The sequence below is a fragment of the Netta rufina genome (genome assembly GCF_964035555.1).
Source record: "Netta rufina genome assembly, chromosome: W".
In the NCBI taxonomy this organism is placed as follows: Eukaryota; Metazoa; Chordata; class Aves; order Anseriformes; family Anatidae; genus Netta; species Netta rufina.
Genome location: NC_140139.1, coordinates 3,846,599 through 3,866,842, shown reverse-complemented (window position 1 = coordinate 3,866,842; position 20,244 = coordinate 3,846,599). Strand labels below are relative to the sequence as shown.

The 20,244-nt window shown below is 43.6% G+C and overlaps 1 protein-coding gene across 5 annotated transcripts in view; it reads right to left on the bottom strand.

The window, feature by feature from the left end:
- The window catches only part of LOC311220826 (ubiquitin-associated protein 2-like), a 114,500-nt gene extending 100,638 nt beyond the window's left edge, over positions 1-13,862 (bottom strand). For 3 of the 5 annotated variants that reach the window (XM_084304452.1, XM_084304453.1, XM_084304454.1), the window contains exon 1: positions 13,639-13,701. The gene's annotated coding sequence lies outside the window, so the exon portion shown is untranslated. Of the gene's footprint in view, positions 1-13,638; positions 13,702-13,836 lie in introns of those variants that run through there. The other 2 variants (XM_084304455.1, XM_084304456.1) reach the window with 1 other exon arrangement.
- Between the last annotated feature and the right edge of the window lie 6,382 nt (positions 13,863-20,244).

Here is a 20,244-nt window from a genome sequence, read left to right as displayed (position 1 = left end):
GAAGGAGATCAGGTTCGTCAAGCAGGACCTGCCTTTCATAAACCCATGCTGACTGGGCCTGATCGCCTGCTTGCCCTGCAAGTGCTGCATGATGACTCTCAGGAGGATCTGCTCCATGAGCTTCCCTGGCACTGAGGTCAAACTGACAGGCCTATAGTTCCCCAGGTCCACGCTCTGGTCCTTCTTGTAGATGGGCGTCACATTTGCTAGCCGCCAGTCAACTGGGACCTCCCCCGATAGCCAGGACTGCTGGTAACTGATGGTAAGCGGCTTGGTCAGCTCCTCTGCCAGTTCTCTCAGTACCCTTGGGTGGATCCCATCCAGCCCCATCAACTTGCGTACATCTGAGTGCTGTAGCAGGTCACCAACCATTTCCTCATGGATAGCGAGGGCCACATTCTGCTCCCCATCCCCTTCCATCGGCTCAGGGTACTGGGCATCTAGAGAACAACTAGTCTTGCCGCTAAAGACTGAAGCGAAGAAGGCATTAAGCACCTCAGCCTTTTCCTCATCTTTTGTAACTAGGTTTCCCCCTGCATCCAGTAAAGGATGGAGATTCTCCTTAGTCCTCCTTTTTGTGTTGATGTATTTATAAAAACATTTTTTGTTATCTTTAACGGCAGTAGCCAGATTGAGCTCCAGATGAGCTTTGGCCTTTCTAATTTTGTCCCTGCACAGCCTCGCAACATCCTTATAGTCCTCCTGAGTGGCCTGCCCTCTGTCATAAACCCTCTTTTTTCTTTCTAAGCTCAAGCCACAACTCTGTTCAGCCAGGCCGGTCTTCTTCCACACTTGTTTGTCTTTGATCCTTATTTCATCCCCATCCCCCTTCTTACCTAGTTTAAAGCCTTATATATCACAATCTTATACTGTATACAGTCTTTGGATCATCAGTGGGAAAACAGATATGTATCACCTTTCCTGAGGAGCAGTCCTTGATGCCCAGCCTCCTGGATGCTTGTTATCATTCACTTGTTATGAAGAAGGACCTTATAAATCTTTGGAGGTGCTTTTATCAAACAGGAAAGGAAGGTATTATCAACCAACATCAGGACAGTTTGCCTACCGCAGCATACATCTATCTAGAAGTCATCTGGTCATCTTAATATTTCCCTTTCACAGGCCAAACATGTAATATCCACCCCTCCTCTACCAACAGCCCTACCTTGGAAAGGCTCGCTTCCTCCACCAGCTCATTAACTCAATGCAGGTCCTGCATGGGGAAGAAGCAGCAAGCCAGACATTTGTCTTGCAAGACAGGGCCGGCTGCCTTGGAAGATCTTCACATGGCTCCTTCCACCAAAGGCAGCTTACTGCAGACTAATAATTTGTACAGCTTTCTCTGAAATGAGCTCAGGGGTCAGCTAAAAGCCTGGGTGAACTCAGGACACACGCACAGAGGTGAGGAGATAGCTGTAGAGTATGAATCAAACAAGTTATGGAGGTTCTCTTCAAAGACTACATGGAAAGGACATATGATCTCAGGTCACGCTCTGGTTAAGCTATCAATACCACAAGGAAAAAAATATCTAAGCAGCCAAAGTACTTCAAATAAGACTGGTGTCGACCACTAAAGCTGCACCGTGGTGTGTATTCTTCTATTAACCGCAATTGACTTGTCTCAAAACCCCTGTTCCCCACACCTCTAGTAACAGTGTCAGGAAGATACGTAAACCACAGTTAAACTGTTCTGAAAGTATGTACAACACTAGACATGTGCACGCATCAAGGACATGTCAGGCTTGCATCTGTCAGTCCCACCAACTGGAAGGCACAGGAGTTAAAACCAAGCTTTCAGTGTATCTCCTACCTATCAATCACTACCATTACCACCAGGTTAGCTATACCCACAAGATGAGTCATCCATGCAACAGCAAAAACAAAACGTCAGCTATTAAATCACACAACAAAAAAACAACTTACTAGGAAAGTTAATCATAGTTTAAACTGGTACCAGAACTAAAGATGCTGAACTGCCGGGGTGCAGCTTTGGCTACTGAACTAAAAAAGGTGTATTGCAGCGATTTGCTCTGGTATAACCACCCATATCTACACAGCCCCCCCAGATTAACCCCATTTTACACATTCAAACAGCCCCGTAAGATTCAGGCTGAAAGCCAGGTGCTCCAAGCAGCAGAAATCAACAGCTAACACAAGCTGGGAGACAGGCCACCATGCAGACCCCAGCATTTGCTCTGAACAGGGTCCCATCACCACGGTGGCACACAGAAAGCGGCACTGGGTGCAGGGCATGGTAAAATCACAACCTCACTCCCTTCTCCCCCAGCTCCCTCCCACATCACTGCACTTCTCCTGGAACAGCTTCCAAAGGAATTCTCTGAATAGAAACAGATACAAGCAGCAGGGCTAAAAATAGCCAAGTAGGAGCTGAGACATTTATGACATCCTCAAACTGGTGGAAATGCACTCAACTGCCTCAAAGAATGGCACCAAGTTGTTTCACACTATGGCAGACACTGAGGAACAAAGTAGGGAGTGCCACCACGAAGCAAACTGGAAGGGGAGGGGGCAATTCTGACTTGCAACACCATCATCAGATCACATTACAGCACTACAAAAAGCAATGGTTAGATTACAAGCCACAAATGAAATAAAAGCAAATGCATGAAGTAACCCGTAAGGCTGCTCCTCTGAAAAGGCATTAAAACCTCCTAATATCAGATTTTGGAGCCTACTTTCAGAGTTTTGTTGGCAACACTGAAGAGCTCAGATACCATTCCTATGCTTCTACCAAGCCCTGCTTCTTGAACTAGATCCTCAGGGAAAAAACTGCAAGACTGATAACTTGTGGACACTCGCATTGACAAAAACAATGTAAACCAGAAGTCTCACTGACATAAAAATCCTTTAAATATAGCAGGATATTCCTGAATATCTTCCTGTAACTTCCCCAAGATCATATTTCACAGGGTTCATCTTAAGCAAGATAAGAATCCACCAAAATAAAAACTTTTGACTGACATATACCATACGTCACTCAATAAAAAAATAAAGTAACAGTAAAAAGTTTTACCATCTGGAATAAAAAATTCTAGAAAGAAGAAACAATAGTTTTAAGACAGCATTGAAAGTTCCCTTCCTTAACCATCTTAAGTTTTTACTGTGCATAAAAACTTGATGAAAACTCATGGCTGTTTGATCCAACTGGAAAAAAAAACACCACCTTTGGGAGTCTTTTAGCTGTCTTTCAGCCCCACACTCACTGTTCCAGTCTCCCACTATTTTTATTTATTTTACCTGGCTTGGCTGCCACTCACTTTCTGCCAGCAGCAGGAGGCTCTCACTCCCCTCACCAAACCTCCCAGAGCCGCACCAGTTTATAATACAGGTGAATCTGCACAGAATCTCTTATGATTTTGAAAAACATGTTTTTCTTCCTTCCAGAACATCCTTCCTATCAATGGACCATTAAGAAATCTGTTTTTGCATTAATTTATTCACTTGTTTTCATAAAGCTTACTTTTTATTTCAAATGTGTCTTCTCGTATTTCGCAGGGTCATTTATCACTGTGCTGTACTAAACAGCCCCTGGTTCTGCAGAGGTATGCCAACTTCTCACTGTACAACACATTAGAAACCCCCAAAATGTGTTTTCTGGAATATCCTCAGAAAGCATTAGCTACCTGTCTATTTTACCAACCATCCAAGAGACCAAGCACTGCGCTGCAAGATCAAGTCACTTTTGACAGAAGTGGGCTCTTCACATCTCAGTTTCTGAACCAGCTAGCTTATTTATATTAATTGTAGCACCTCACCCTTAGTGCACGTGTGAGCCCTGAGATTGCATCTGGAATACACACACAGCATACAACTCTAACAGCAGCATTAAAATATTACAACTATCAGCTTTAGCGATTACACTGTACTTATAAAAACACTACTGAACAAATGCTTTGGCAGTGACAGCCTTAAAGGTTTAAACCATTTCAGCAGATGTGTTGTAAACACCAATTTCACCCTAACAAAACAAAAAGCTGTATGGATGTGAGTGGCAAGCAAGGGATGAGCAAGGGATAAGATAAAACATTACAAGTTTTAGAAGTTGCATTACAAGCTTAAGTAACAGTTGTTTAATCACAATAATAATTTTCAGCCATTTACAGAATGTTACGTAGAAATCCTAGCACAACAGGGGACTGTTACTTTCTGTAAAAGCCATGATGACACTGTAAATAAATTAAGAAAGCAGCAGTAGGCAAGTTTAAAATGCAGAACATTTTAAAGATGGTCTCAATTTAACACGAGGGCCGTTTTCATATTCAATGAGCACGCTGCGCAAAACATGGGTTTTTGAAAACTAGTGAGGAGAAGCTGACACACGGGTACAAGGTGAACATAAGTCATAATCAAGAACAAAAAAACACAGCAACTCACCATTTCACATTCCTCCTCTGATAACAGCAAGAACCCTGAAAAGCCCACTCATCTAAGAGGGCAGCATTCACCCAAAGTTGCTATCAGCAGCAAGTGAACCGCTAAAAAGCCGCTCACCATCACCACTTGGGCACCTGCAGGGGTTTGGGGGTGTTCACAAGGATGGGGGCCTCTGACATGCAGGTATTGCCATTTTGGTCCCTTCGCTTTCCCTCGTCTAAAACCTGGACAACAATACTTGCCAACCCTTCTGCTGTGCTCTAAAACTACAGGGAAGAAGGTATTAGCATACACAGAGTTCTGATGTGCCCAAAAAAGAATCTTGAGTTTTTCAGATTGGTTGTCATAGAAGTTCCTGTGAGATCACAGCTACATCACAGGAAATTTCTCCCCAGGATCGAATACAAGAATGGTTGAATGCGATGAAGCCACTCTCAATACGTTGCATTTAAACGTCACTCAATACAGCACCTGAAAACAGCAATTTTAAGGAGAAATAAGTTTTACTTCCACTTATTCATGCAAGCCATTTGAAGAGTTATGAACACATCCAACAGAAACATTATGCCCTTTCCAGATTTTTTTTTTTCAGAAAAAGAAGAGAAGGAAAAAGCATGTTTAAATAGATTATCTTGTTCCCAAAGCCAGAGACATAAAATGATTCAAGGGAAGTTCCCTTAAGTTGTTCAATATTCTACACATGATGAATAAAAGCCAGAAAATTCCCAGAACGTGAAGCTTCAAGAGTAAGGCCTTCCACATGAGTTAGGCATTAACATATATTCAAATGTGCAAGAACTTTTGACAACAAAACCCTTTGTCCAGTTGAATTGTCACAATCCCCATCAAATTAAAAAAGTAAAACATAGCCCAAAGAATGCAACTGAATTGGGTCAGAAGAAAAACTAGGATTAAGCCTGAGGAGTCAAAAATCAACCTTACACACTTGTGGATCCATAACAGTCTGTAATTTTAGTTTATAGGCAACTAAAAATAATCCAATGTTTATCTGGGTCTCACTTGTCAGTGGAGATTTCAACATAGTGAAATACAAGTTGTTGTTTAAAAGCTAAAGTATACTGGTGTCAATCTAAAGTTCTTTCACTGTAAAGAAGTATTTCTTTGGCCAAACTTCCCAAATCTTCAGTCAAACATCCAATTGCTGCATAAGATTTGAAAGCCTAAGTTCAAAAAAAGTGTAATCCTCATTACCAGAAACCACCTTTTGTCATCACAAAAACAGGCATTTTAAAGGCACAATTTAATATTTGTTCTATTTTTTTTTTATTATTATTACCTTTGGTTTCAGTTACAGCACAGTACGATAGCGTTTTAGTTAGCTTTCAGATTCTTGGAGCCAAAATGTTTTGGATTTAAATACAGTTAGAAAATATTCCTGGCATCATGGAAATTTTTATTTTATTTTTTTACACCTGTACTAAGCATACTAGTCTTCATTTTATACAGCCTTAGAAAAAAAATAAATCAATGTCTTCCTTCCACTTTTTTTTTTTTTTTTTTTTTTTTTTAATTTTGGTCATTTCAAAAATAATACAACATCTGAAACAAAGGAGTAGATGCTAAATACAGCAGGTCAATATTTTCACAGATACATCCCAGAAGCTGAACTACTTGGAAATTCAATTTAAAATAGGCCCTGGAAGAGTTAAGCACGCCACTTCCCAACTGGTCTTTGAGATTTCAAGACAGTAGAGCTCCCCTCTTCTCTAGTCATAAAATCCCATACTGGTATAAATATATCCCAACGCACCTTTGGAAAAAACAGCTTAGTGTAAAGCTCTATTTTCTGTCTTTCATGCATTGCCTTCAGCTGGATGTTTTTAGACCTCAACTAAAATAAAGCAGATAGCATTTAGATATGCATTTTGGCAAAGCTTTGCAGTTTGAGCTCTGCTTATGTGAGGTCACTTCGCCTGGCAGAGAAGTTCCAAAGTACAAAGTTGAGATTCTTCAGGAAACGTAAGAGGTGGTTAAGGTCTCAGCATAGTAAACAGAAGGACTATGTGAGTCAGTCTCTAAACAGAGATGGCTTTCCCCACTACGAGAATGCCAGGAGAGAGAGCTTATCCTTTCCCTTTCAACATTTCTCCCTCAAAAGAAAACAAATATTATCTTTTATATATATATATATATATATAAAATGTATTTCACAGTATGTCTGTTCATATACAAACTTCTAGGAAAAAGGCAACTCAGTGCTGCACTACACAGACAAAAGCAGAACAAAAATGCACTTACAGGAGTACCAGGAGAAATAAGGTGCAAACCAAGCCCTTAACTTTCCAGCTGGCATTACTGCAGTCCAGCTGCTACACACTGAGCAACACCAGTTCATTGCTCTCTTACAATTACCTGAAAGGAAGGTGTGGGGAGCTGGGGGTCAGCCTCTTCCCACAGCTAACCAGGGATAGGACTAGAGGGAATGGCCTCAAGCAGCACCAGGGGAGGTTCAGGTTGGAAATGAGGAGACATTTCTTCTCAGAAAGAGCAGTCAGGCATTGGGACAGGTTGCCCAGGGAGGTGGTGGCATCACTGCCCCTGGGGGCGTTTAAGGAAAGGTTGGACGTGGTGCTTAGTGACAGGGTTTAGTGGGAGATATTGGGGGTAGGGAGGTGGTTGGAGCAGATGATCACAGAATTGTAGGGGTTGGAAGGGACCTCGAAAGATCATCGAGTTCAACCCCCCTGCCAAAGCAGGTTCCTTAGAGCAGGCTGCCCAGGTAGGCATCCAGACGGGCCTTAAATATCCCCAGAGAAGGAGACTCCACAACCTCCCTGGGCAGCCTGTTCCAGTGCTCTGTCACCCTCACTGTGAAGGTCTTTCGCATGTTGGTGCGGAACTTCCTGTGCTCTATCTTGTGGCCATTACTCCTTGTCCTCTCCCCACAAACCACTGAGAAGAGGCACTGAGAAGAGGTTGGCCAAATCCCTCTGATCCTGGAGGCCTTTTCCAACCTTACTGAGTCTCTGATTCAGAGACACAGTTGCAGGACCAAGTATTTTGCTGGGCCGACGTAAGAAGGGGTACAGAGAAGAGGTTCCCCTTCCTCCTCCCTGGATGTACCAGCAGGGTTCCCTATTCCTGTATTATTTCATTACTAACTTTCAGGGCAACTCAAAGCAGGAATTTTGTTTTCAAAGCAAATCAAAGGAGAAACCCATCCTATCAGCGCTCAAACCAAACTCTTCCCCCTTCCCAAACCTGTTGCGTAACCACCCCAAGCCACATCCTCCTCCTGTTCACCCACACTCCACAGGCCACTTTTTGCCTCTCTCCCCCAACACATTGCCTTAAGACCTGTTTAGTCAGAAGGAAAACACCATCAAAAGAGCATGCCAGCGACAGACCCCAACTTCTCTCTTATACAGTGCAGCAACTGGAAGGGGCGGAAGAGCCGCATGTCAGCATCTATTGATAAAGGGACCTATGACCATAAAACCAGTTCCCTACCACCCACCTCTCCCTCAGGTCCTGATGAGGGAACCAATGACAGCTCCAGCTGCCACGCTCTCCCATTTGTTCTCTCCTGCAGCCAGTTCCCATCCCAAACAGCCACTTAGCCTCTGCTAGGTGAAAAAGCTTTTCGTTACCACAGCCTGACTCAATGTTCAAAACCTGCTTGTTCTGGCCTGCAACGTAAGATGCATCACGCAGTGTGTTTTTATGCTCAAATTTTGCTTAGATATTAAAATCAGCTGAAAAGGGAGAGTTCTGGGGTTCCTTGCCCTATGTTTGATCATATTTTCCAATAAGCAGGTCATTTCACAACTACAGAAACTTAGAATGCCTTCTATTGACAATTTTAATGGATTTGTTTACTGAGATGAAATATACAAGTTAAATTTTCTCTTCCCTCACTCCCATGACTCAAGCATTCAAAGCACTCCCCAGTAATGAACAGAATCAGCAAGGGAGATGAGTCATAATTATTTGAGGTAAATATCCTAGCAAAAAAATAAATTTTACCGAGGTTTCGTTTCAGAAGACTGCACAAAAAGAGCTGTCCCAGCTTCTCTCAGATTCAAGATCCCCAACTATGAAATACTTTTAGCCATCTAACTTTATTTTAACCTTTGTCTACAGCTGGGGGGGGGTCTTGGGGTTTGATGGAAGACGGCTGGATTTGCAAGAACTGGAAGAATAGGTAGATCTAGTTCACTCGTATTTTACCAGGACTTGTCTAATTCCAGAAAGTTTCAGCTTTACACTCATTAAAAAGTAATTCCAAAAACCACATTGACGCACAGAGCTTCATAAAATGGACTGCTCGGTATACAGAAGTACAAAAAGACCTTTTGTGAAAGGTTAGGGTGAGTTAAGTGCACATTAAACCCTCGTTTACAATCCGTGCAATTCCTAGACAGAACATACGTGGGACTTTGGCAATATTATCACTCCCAGATGATCAAATGTTTGACCCATTTCCCTCACAGAACTGATGAATTACAGCCCTCAGTTCAGCTAGCACCAAGACACCCAATTACCCCTTATTTACAAGCAAAGAAATCACTCTGATTTAAAATACCTTATTGCATTTTCACAGCATTTCCCTACGCACATCTCCAGCGCCCACTCAACTTTCAACCTGCAAGCAGTCACGGATGACTGTTACCTCCGCCCCTCCTAAACTCCATCCCTAATCCACCGCCTTCTCAAAGGCGCGCAGGAACAGATGGCCTTGGGTTTGCCCAAAGGACTATGGATTTGTCAAGCAGTTGAACCCAGAGAAGGCAAAGCTCAAGGGGGATCTCATCACTGTGTACACAAACCTGAAGGGATGGTGGAAAGACAGAGCTAGGCTCTTTTCGGTGCCCAGTGCCAGAACAAGAGGGAATGGGCACAAGCTGGAACACAGGAGACTGTCTGCACAAAATGAAATGGGTTTTCACTGCACAGGTGCTGGAGCACGTGACCCCAAGAGGTTGTGGAGCCTCCCTGCTTGGAGACCTTCAAAAGCCACCTGGACGTGGTCCTACCAGCCTGTTGTAGGTGACCTGCTTCAGCAGGGGGTTGGACCAGGTCATCTCCAGACACTCACTGCCAACCTCAGCCAGTCTGTGGCTGGGTGAAGAAAAAAAGGAAGCAAATCTTAAAACTAGAAAGCTGTATTAGAAACACCCCACAAGCAGCTTCATTTGGGACAACTCTTAAGCTCCAGCAACTCTGCTCAGACAGTCATAAAGAAAAGTGAAAGCTTAATCATTCCTGCAATTAAACCAGGCAGTGAGAGAGTCATTAGGACTTCAATCCAGCAACACATCAAGAGATGAAACGGTAGTCAATGAAGACTGGAGTATACGTATACAGTTGCAAGCAATTTCGTGTTTGCAATCATAGCAGAGACCTATTCAATAAAGATAACATCTTTTCCTAAGATGCAAAGAGAAGTTCCTGGATATGGCTGTTATCTGAACATCAAGAAGCAGCAAAGAAACCCAACAGGTTGAGGATGTGTATCAGGAGCCAGAAACTTTTCTCAAACACTTGAAACAACTTTTGCATGTTAGTTAACTTGCCTCCACCGAGCTCATAACACTGGATTTTGATTTTAACACTGAATTTCAGACAGCTACCCCTTGGCACCTCACCACATTCAAAACACTCAAATCCATTCAGTGGCTATCGAAATGAAGCAAAACACAAGGTCGGGAAGCACAGTGCTGCTCCTCCTCATCACATTCAGGCACCCAAGGTTAACAACGATAAGCCAGGTCATTCATATTCATCTTAAAATGGATCACAAGTCAGTGCTCTGAAGAATGTGGGACTGAAAGCTAGAATTAAAGCCCAGCAGAAGACATCTGACCCTTGGGGTACCCCCCCCCTCAAAAGGATGGAGCACAATTTCTCAAATGCAGCGCCGTACATACAGCCCAATAGCAGAGCAGGGTTTAGCACCGGGATGCCTCACACATCCACATTGCTAAAACAGCATCTAAGACAATAAGCACTTCTAAAAAGTGAGGATGAAAACACAGATTTTCAAAGAAAAAATAAATCAGTGGTTGCCTCCAAGAACAGGGCAACAGGCACTGTGTGATAATACAAAATATCAGTCCCATGTTTACCATAAAACAGCCATGATTCAGTTAACATTTAAAACCAGAGAGGAAACAAAAGATTTAAGAACTATATGCTCTATTCTACATTATTTTATCCACCACTCTCAAAACACCTGTCATTAAATAGTTTTCTCAAAAGGAATCTCAATGTGGTCTCTAAAGCAGCTTCCACAAAGACAACTGGACAAAAGAGAATTATTGCAAAGGAATTGAGAGTTACAAGAGTTACAAACAACTCTGCCCAAAGGAGCTGTGCAAAGTTGGTCACATAACCTATATCTTGCCAGCTCTACAACCTGGAGAGAACACCAACAAAACAACGTGCTCAGCAAGAGTTAAGATGCAGTAAAAGCAAGCCATGAGATCTCAGGCAGAGTGTATCAGCTTTAGTCTGCCTGTCTTCAGCCACTGTTCACTCCTCACAGTATTGAGAAGTCATGGGGGGAAAAAGGGCTGAAGGTAACACACTTGTGAAACAGATTGCAAGAGCCCCCAGATGGACTGGGAGCTCTGACAGTTGGTTGGCCAAAATTAAAGAGTGTCCTTTCACATTAGAGCAAAGCAGAGAAACCTTTTGTACAATTTTTTGGAATATGTGAACCTTAAGTAATTGCAGAGGAGCTTCTTTACAACCTTTCATCCCAACTCACACTTTAAAGAGCATAAGTTGTTTAGGGAAGCTGTATGAAAAACAATACAAGCCCAAACTGGGTCCCTGAAAAGCAAAGAGGACGCAATGGGCTACCAGTGAGCAGACTGCAACAGAAAAATAAATAAAAGCTCCAGCAGAAGGACAACACTGAAGTAGGTATTACTTGTATTTCCTCTAGCACCTTCTATTCACTAGTTTTGAAGCATACAAATATAACACCAAGTTTCTTTCAATCTATCATCTAATGAAGGGGACAAGTCACTGGGCTTCTCTTTTACCAAGGTCATATAAGGCTGCTGCAAGTCTGAAAGCAGGACACACTTTTTCAGAGTCCTGCTCCTGTGCTTTTATCAAACAAGAGGCAAAGATAAAAAGATTAATAAAATATAGATATTTATTTTCTTACTCTTTGACAAATAACCTATTCCAAGTATGGTATTAAACAGTACCAAAACTATAAGTAAACATTACTAGTAATGCTAATTATCAGAATATTAACATTCTATGATACACGCATTTCTGAAGCACTATTAAACAGCTTATTATTCTGCTATGATCACTATCACTAGAGGGACATCAGCAACAAAAATAGAACAGAGCAAAAATGTGATGATTACTTCATTTAGGACCATAAGTCCATGGAAGAAATAGAGAACATCAGAAATTGCTTCCACAATTGCAAAAAAGACAGCTAATAATAATAATAATAAAAAAAAAATATAAACCCAAGAAATAGTAGATTCTAGTAACTGGCAAGACTTCGTTGATAGGATTTTTCTTAGCTTCCCCTACACTGTAGCAGCAAATTTAACTCCTATCTGGAATGGTCAAATCCTTTTGTAATTCATGGCACCAGGAGCTTTTTTGAAGCCTAGCCAAAACAATGCAAGTGAACCTGCCTAAATGTCTGAATTTCCCTGCATTTGATTTTATTACTATAAACAAATTTGTAATCAATACACTGATAGAAGTGCAGCTAGAACAAAGAAGAACAGAGATTGCCCAATTCCCACTCCTCCCTCCCTCCTTGAAGTTACCAAATGCTCACCCATTTTCCAGACTACACATCAAAATCAGTTTACACCAGTTAATCCAGTTTCTTCGTGTAACCCTCCAGGAGTCCCAAAACATCATTAATGCTACAAACTGATTTAGTTTAGCTTGCTTCAAAGTTACCTAGGATAAGATTAAAAATAAATTCTTTCAACAAGTTAGGTCAAACCACCAGAGATCAGGCTGAGGTATAAACACTGAATCAGTCAGGTAAGAATTCAAACCCATACTCCTCTGGAGAACATGATACAACTGAGAGAATTGCTGAAAGGGCCTGGTAAATACAAGAAAAAAAATAAAATTGAGCTGCTGCCCTTTGCCGTACAGGGCTCCATTTCATTGGAAAGTGCAGTTCCGCCAGGCCTGGCACATCCTCCCCCTCCCCTCTCTCACACTCAGCTCCAATTTTTTTTTTTTTTTTTTTTTTTTTGGGGGGGGGGGGGGGGGGGAGTGGACAAAACAAACAAACAAACAAAAAAAAACACACTGCTCTCACACCAGGACAGCCCCTCCATTTCGCCAGCCACCACAGAGGGGATCACCTTGATCTGCTGTTTTGTTCTGAGCAAACATCACTTAAATTGAGAGATCAAACATCACTCGAATTGAGAGATGACTGGGGCCTGAGTGCTGCTGGAGAATGGAAAAGCAGGCTGGTCTCACGACCTTCCTCAGGCAGAGCCCAGCACAAAGCCCTCAGTTTCCGTTTCACACGGCTCTGCACGCTCCTCCCAACACCACCAAGAGCCCTGTGCCTCCACACACGCCTGTAAGAGATCGACCTCACACCTAGCTCCCCCTGAACGAGCCTCATGTGCATTAGAACTGCACCACGGGCATAGCAGCACTTATTTTTTAGTATTTATTGCAGATTTTGGAGTTGAGCTCCTCACCATCACACACAGCAGGCCTGATCTCCACCCAGCCTCTTCTAGAAGGACTCACTTTCCTGCTGTAAATTTTTTTTTTTTTTAATATAACATAAGCAAGACTGACAGCAAAGCCCTGCCTTGCCGCCCCCCCCTCCTCACATAGGGGCTGGGTGAAAAGCCAGAGGAGACCCCCAGCGAGCAGAACTCCTTCCCCAGGTAACCCCCCGGTGATCGGGGACACCTCGTCGTGCCACCACCGTCCCCCTGAGCACCAAGTGGGCACCCAGCAAGAGAAACAAGGAAGGCGACACCGAGGCGAGACCAGGCACAGGCCGCCAGAACGGGTGCGGAGAAGGCCCGGATGGCCCACGGGGACCATGAGGCACAAAAGGAAGGGGGGGCAGGCAGCGGCGCGGCGCCGCCCCCGCATTGCCCCGGTCGGGCCCGAAGAGCTGAGAGCCTCCGGGCCAAGCCCGAGCGCTGCCGAACCGCCCAACGGTTACAGTGGAGGAAAAAATGGGGGGGGGGGGGGGGGGGGGGGGGTTGTTTGGCGCGCGGGCTCCCCCCCGCCCTCCGCCGGTACCTGCCCAATGTGCTCACAAAGCAGCAGCATCCACGGCCGTCACGTGACTGACCCCTACTCGCCTCCGCGCGCGCCAGGCCGCTACCCCCAACCCCCACGCACTCCCCGCCACGTGACGCCGCGGACGCCCACCCACCGCCTTTTTTTTTTTTCTTTCTTTTTCTCTACCCTCCCCGCGCGCCGCAGCCCTACACCCACCAGCAGCGCGCACCCATCCGCTAACCCTTCCACCTAATTTCCCCACCTTTCCCCCCCCCCCCACGTGAGCAGGACGAGGGAAGTCGGCCGCTTCCCCCTCACGTGACCGGGACACCGCCTCCCCGCACGGCGGAAGAGGAGGGGTGACCACGCCTACACGGAGGGAAGGGGCGCTGGAGAGGGGCTTGGCCCCGCCCCATTCCGGTTTCGAGGGGGGCGGGGGAGGGAGTTGGATGCGCGATAACCACAAAGTACGTTATCACCCGTAAGGTCAGCGTAGTTACATGCCTTCAAGAGTCCTACTTGAAACCGTTTCTTATCACTATTGTCACCACCTAAACCCTGTCCCAAAGCACATCGTCCAACCTTTCCTTAAACACCCCCAGGGACGGTGATACCACCACCTCCCTGGGCAATGTGTCCCAATGCCTGACTGCTCTTTCTGAGAAGAAATGTTTCATCATGTTATATATGGAGTGGTAATTCGTATCGAGAAAATGGTTGATGTTAATAAAGAAGGGGGAGATGTGGGAGTGTGGCCATGGGGGTCGGAAAGCCCCATGGTTGATGATAACATCAGACTTAACGATGAGGCCATCAGGAATGTAAAAGAGTTTAGAGGGAACAAAGAAGGGTGATTCAGGAGACTCCATGCAGTCTCAGGGTTGCTTGTTCTCCAGCTATTACGGCATGGAAGTTTCTGGGGGTTTGCTGTTGTTGTTACATCAAAGTTGTTTGAACAATGAAAAGTTGTTTTGAAAAGAACTGCTGTGGAGAGAAAGGTATAAGAGGGGAGCCTGCCCTCAAGATAAAAAAGGCAACACGATGAAGTTACGTCATCAATAAAGAAGCAACAAGAAGGAATGAAAAGGAACAGGCTAGCAGAACGGAGACCAGGATGGGAACAGGCACGTTGATCACCTCATGAAGATAGGTTTGGACAGACTCAGCAAACTGCTCAAAGAAGCTCGTACAGAAAGTCGTTGGAAACGGGCACACCGGAGCTGGGAAGAAGCTCAAGCTGAGAGAAGCAGACGCGCACACAACTGCCCCTCGCTGGTAAGCAGTTGTGCATTATGGGGAATCAAACGTCCTTAGAAACAAAGACTGTCCTGGTAACCTTACAGCTTATTCTTCTTATTAACAATCAGACAGTTTATGATCCTGAAATATGGGACCAAATTGAGGTCAAAGTGTGGGACTCTGCAACTAAAAATTACAAGGTTGCAGTGGGATTGGTCGGCACTGGGCGAGCAATCTCTGAGGCCTTGAAGAGCCGTGTGGGACCACAGTCAGAAACATGTGGTTTGCCAGACAGTGAGGGAGCTGCGGGCTCCTTTACTGATCCAGCTGCTACGCCATCAGCCCCTCCACTGCTACTTCCATCGAAGGCTTTTGCTGTTACGCCCCCAGGTGACCTGGACATCCCTTTTGACCCAGGCCCTATTGGCCTTGAAAAGGAGATGGATATGCATTTCTTCGATCTGGGAAGAACAGGATACATAAGGCCCGAAGACTGAGTTGCTTGACAACTTAAAGCAAGACATATTGTTCAAAAGGAATGGAAAATTGAGACTTGTTTCTAGTCAAGAAAAAGAATGGAAAATGAAGACAGTTAAGTCATGGAACTTAAAGGATTGTTTGTTACCTTTCCTGATTGTACATATGTATAGGCATACTCGGGTTTAGCATGTAAAAGCAATGTTCTATATATTTAGAATGTTTGATATTCGTGTGTGTGTGTTGGTGGAGCGTAGACTCCCTGCACACCCAGTGCTGTTTACTTGCCTTTTATACCTTTTATAAATATTTATTTTATAAATATTACTAGATTCAGATTGAGTTGAGACTTCATTTATAACAGTCATTTCCAACCTGAACCTCCCCTGGTGCTGACATGCGGAAAGCAAACTCCACAATCAGTAAGATTGTAAAGTAGGTATGTTTATTCAGCGCTGGGCAGCACAGAGGGGTAGACCCACCAAAGTCGTGTGCACCCCAACACAGCACTTGCCTTGTTTATATGTGGTGAAGAGTTACATATGCATGAAGTTTCTTGAGACTGTGGGAATAGAAATGTTGTTTTTGCAGAGTTACATTGTTTAAAGTTAAGGAATGTGGTATTGAGATATGCTTACAGTGATAAGAAAGCTTAGCAGGCGACCTTGTAAAATGCAGACAACCAGACTCCTTAGGACAATTAGGTGAAACTCAGGGTGTGTGAGAAACACTCCATAGCCAATAACTTAGGCTCAGGCGAGGATCTCAGTGAAGTAGTAATTTATTCGCGATTGCAATGGCGGGCGCCCCACAAGCAGGAGAGAGCGCATCTACTAGTTCCAAAACACAGTTTATATACCTTTTGATGGCAGGACCCTCCCCTGTTTCCCCACTGAGTGGGTAATCCAGATTCACAATCTATCTGATGCTTCACAAACAATGCATGGCCTTCAGTCGCCAGCCTGTTAAATTTCAAATTTCTTTTGACATTTTTACTGCTTGAAGTGGTAATGTTTCTTCACTTATCTGACTTGACTTGACACCATGATTTTCACCTAATTGTCCTAAGGAGTCTGATTGTCTGCATTTTACAAGGTTGCCTGCTAAACTTTTCTTATCACTGTAAGCATATCTCAGTACCACATTCCCTCCTTCTAAACAATGTAACTCTGCAAAAACAACATTTCTATTCCCACAATTCCCCCCTTTTCTTTTTTTTTATAAACTGTTGATTTTTGCAAAAACTCTTTTTATTTTTATTTATTTATTTATTTTAAGTGTAATTTGGTAAATATCTTCCTGTTCCTCACTTTCTTTGCTCTCCATTTCCTCTAATATCATTTTATCTGAGTAGGGTGGTGGATCTATGGTCATTTGTTTCAATAATGTGGTTTCAATTCACCGCTGGACAAGTCCCCTTACACAGGGGATAATGCAACAGCCAATAGCTGTCAAAACTCCTGCTACTATAATTGAGGATGTAAATATGGACATTACCATCCCTTTCCATTTACCAAACCAAGATTTCAACCATCCTGTGATGGAAGTGTCTGCTCCCGAATTTTCTGCCAATTCATTGGCAAGGGTGGTAAGCCCTTGCAATGCTCTTGTTACTGTGCCATCCGGGGCAGTATTGTTACGGATAAAAGTATAACAGTTGCCCAGCATCACGCATACACCACCCTTCTCCACAAGCATCATATCTAATGCTATCCTGTTTTCCCAAGCCATTTTGCTGATGGCATCTAGTTGTTCAACGATTCCTCTCATCGCATCCTTGGTATAATTGATGAATCTCTGCTGATTATAATAGAAATAATTAATCCAATCCACATTTTTATTGATTGTTACCCACCAGAACAGTAACTCAAACCCTGCAGCAATTTAATTTCTGGCTTTATGTTCATCCCGAACTCCTCTAGGTACCCCAATAGAATCTATGTATACTCTATCATCAAATGATATTCCTAAGCCTCCTTTACTTCTTCTGGGTATTTGTGATGTTTCTCTTTCAAATGCCAGGGTGAAGGGTATAGCTGATTGAACAAGTGCACAAGTGCCTTCCCAATTAGATGGTAGGGTGGACCGTAAGATCTTCCCTCCACCGTACCACCAGAGATCTGCCCTGGGGATCTCTAGTCTTGAGCAGTTTCCCATCAAGTCCTTGGTAGCACAAGGTAAATTCTCCCAGATGCCAGGTAGCACTCACACCCTGCCGTGAGAGGCAAGCTGTATGGTTACCTATAGCTGTAGAGAATGCAGGGGGAACTGTGATATTGTTATCATGCAAGAAACAGCAAAGAGAGACTTACAGGCCTCATTTCCCCAGGCAGTCTTTTCTTGGTACAATGCAATCATACATCGCATCCCTTGGGAGTCTTTGGTCCACCCCCATGGGAAGGGCACTATCTGGGCAATCGGTCATCCCGAGGCACAAGCATAGCAGTAGCTACGGTTGAGACTCTGGACAGTATATTTGACCCATTCTATCCAGGCATTCACGTCCCCATACCCTGTTTGAATCTCAAATGTTTGAACTGCCACATTTCAGAGGGCCTCCTGTTTACTCTCCTGTTTTCTCCTTGAGTTTCTCCCTTTCTCTGATGGCAATAGAGGATTGTTTCCATACAGCTATTCTCAATCTGGCTGTTGTGTCTCTCCCAGTTATTTGTTCTTTCTGCTCAATTGTCATTGGGCATTTAAATCTCCACAAGCTAACACCTCACAAGCATCAAACGTGACGGCTTGTGGTACATAACCCTCTGTCACAGTCACCCATATTTTGATGGGGTATCCCGTTTTTGCTATTATCTGGTCATGCCTTTTCCAGGTTACCAATTGACCAAGGCCTTCTCTGAGGCCTAGAATCACTAAAAACAAAATTAATAATCAATTTTCCTCTGTCATTATTTTTAAACCTTAGGTTTCCAAATAATTATCGATACAAAAATAAGATGTACACTACTACTATAACAACCCCCCCTTGGGAGCACTGAAATTTGCTATAGGTCTGTCCTTTCTCTCAATCACAAGTCACACTCGTTAGTTACCTGTGAAAATAAAAGGTTAGTTTACAATTGTAAGCTCTTATCCTGCTCAGAGTCCACTATGAGATTTTTCTCTTCAATTTCAACTTCCAACAAGTCTTTTGTAGGAACAGCTTCCCAGGTACTTAGCGTCGATGGATGCCTTCACTCGAGTATAGTGAGTCCAACCTTTTTCCACAATTCTTATGGCTGTTTCAGTGGTCAGTAATTGTCCTTCCCATTCAGGCCGGAGTTGACTCTTTCCAGGTCCGAATCAGGACCCGGTTTCCTGGGTGATGGTGGTGAATGGGGAATTCCAAAGGTGGGGTTTGAGCCAACAACCCACAGGTCCTGAGAGATGACAAAGAAGAAGACAACCCCAGAATACAGTTCTTAAGGAAACTCTCTTATTTTGAATTGTGGTATCTCATCCCTTCTGCCCAGATAGGGCAATCTGAACAGCATCTCATATGGTGAAATTCCTATATCCTTTCTTGGTGCTGTTTAAACCTGTAGGAGTAAGCATTTTACCCAAGGAAGTTGGGTTTCTAACACTAGTTTAGTTAATTGCTTCTTTAATGTCTGATTCATTCGCTCCACCTTCCCAGAAGGGGAGGGGTGCCAGGGGCTGTGAAAATCCCACTCAATCTCTAAGGCCTGCTTTAACCCTTGCAGTAAAGCTTACACCCATCTAGTCACGTGGTCAATTAGGACAAACAAGTAACTCAGTAAAGTTTTCCTGTATACTTTGGAAAGGTCAAAGCCCTGGCTCCCGTCCCCCTCTAGATGGGTTACAGAACACCTTTTTATTTACCTTTTGACATATGGTACATCCTCTACATATGTGCTTCCCTAAAGTGTATATTCCTACACAGACATACTTTCTTAGCACAACATCACACATTGCTTGCACCTCCCAATGACTCTTCTGATGTAAAACAGTTAATATTTGCCTCATTATCACTTTATTCAGCATTTCTCTCCCATCAGGGAGTATCGATTTTCCTTCAGACTTCATGGCTCCTGATTCCTTAAAAAAAAATCTTTCTTTTAAAACTTTTTAGTTCTTTCTTAATTTTCAACAATTCCCTGAATCCTCTCTGCATTTATTCTGTTTTCCTTCAGACATTAGATGCCTTAAATACCTGACTTCTTTCTCCATATTGTAATTTATTTATTTATTTATTTATTTAATACTCCCAAGCCCTGCTTTCCCAGAAAGTTGAATAGCTTGTTAGTAGCTTTCTTCACAACTCTTTTCTCCTGTCCTGACAATAGAAAACGATCCACGTATTTGTTAACATTAATACCTCCTTGGGAGGTTGTAATTGCTCCAAAATCTTTTTTTTTTTAGAACTTACCCAAATAGATAGGTGGCCCTGTAAACCCCTGAGGTAAAATTGTCCACCTATATTGTTGCTTCCGCCCCCATTTCAGGGTCTTTCCAGTCAGAGGTGAATATACATGTATGTTTGCTCTCAGGGCCAGAGAGCACTCCATTAATAACACTGTTATTCCAGTCTAACAATTTACTATTTGAATGCCCAATTTAATCATCAAATCCCTTCCCAACAAATTAGTCCTTGCCTTGGGTACATACAATAATTACCCAGTGATCATTTTATCCCCTAGTCTCAGCTTGGTATCCCCCCCAAAGTGGCACTGTTATCCCAGCCCCACTTTTTAGGGTTTCATTAGTTAATTTAATCCCTGATACTTTACAGGTCAGTAATGACCTAGCTGTTCCCCAGTGTATTGGGTTTGATGGCAAGGTTCGGGGGCTGTGAGCAGGGGGGTGGGAAACTGCAGTGGCAGCCCCCGTGAGAAAAAAAAACCCGGAAGCCTCCCCGTGGCAGATAAGGGACAATTTCATCTGGCCCTA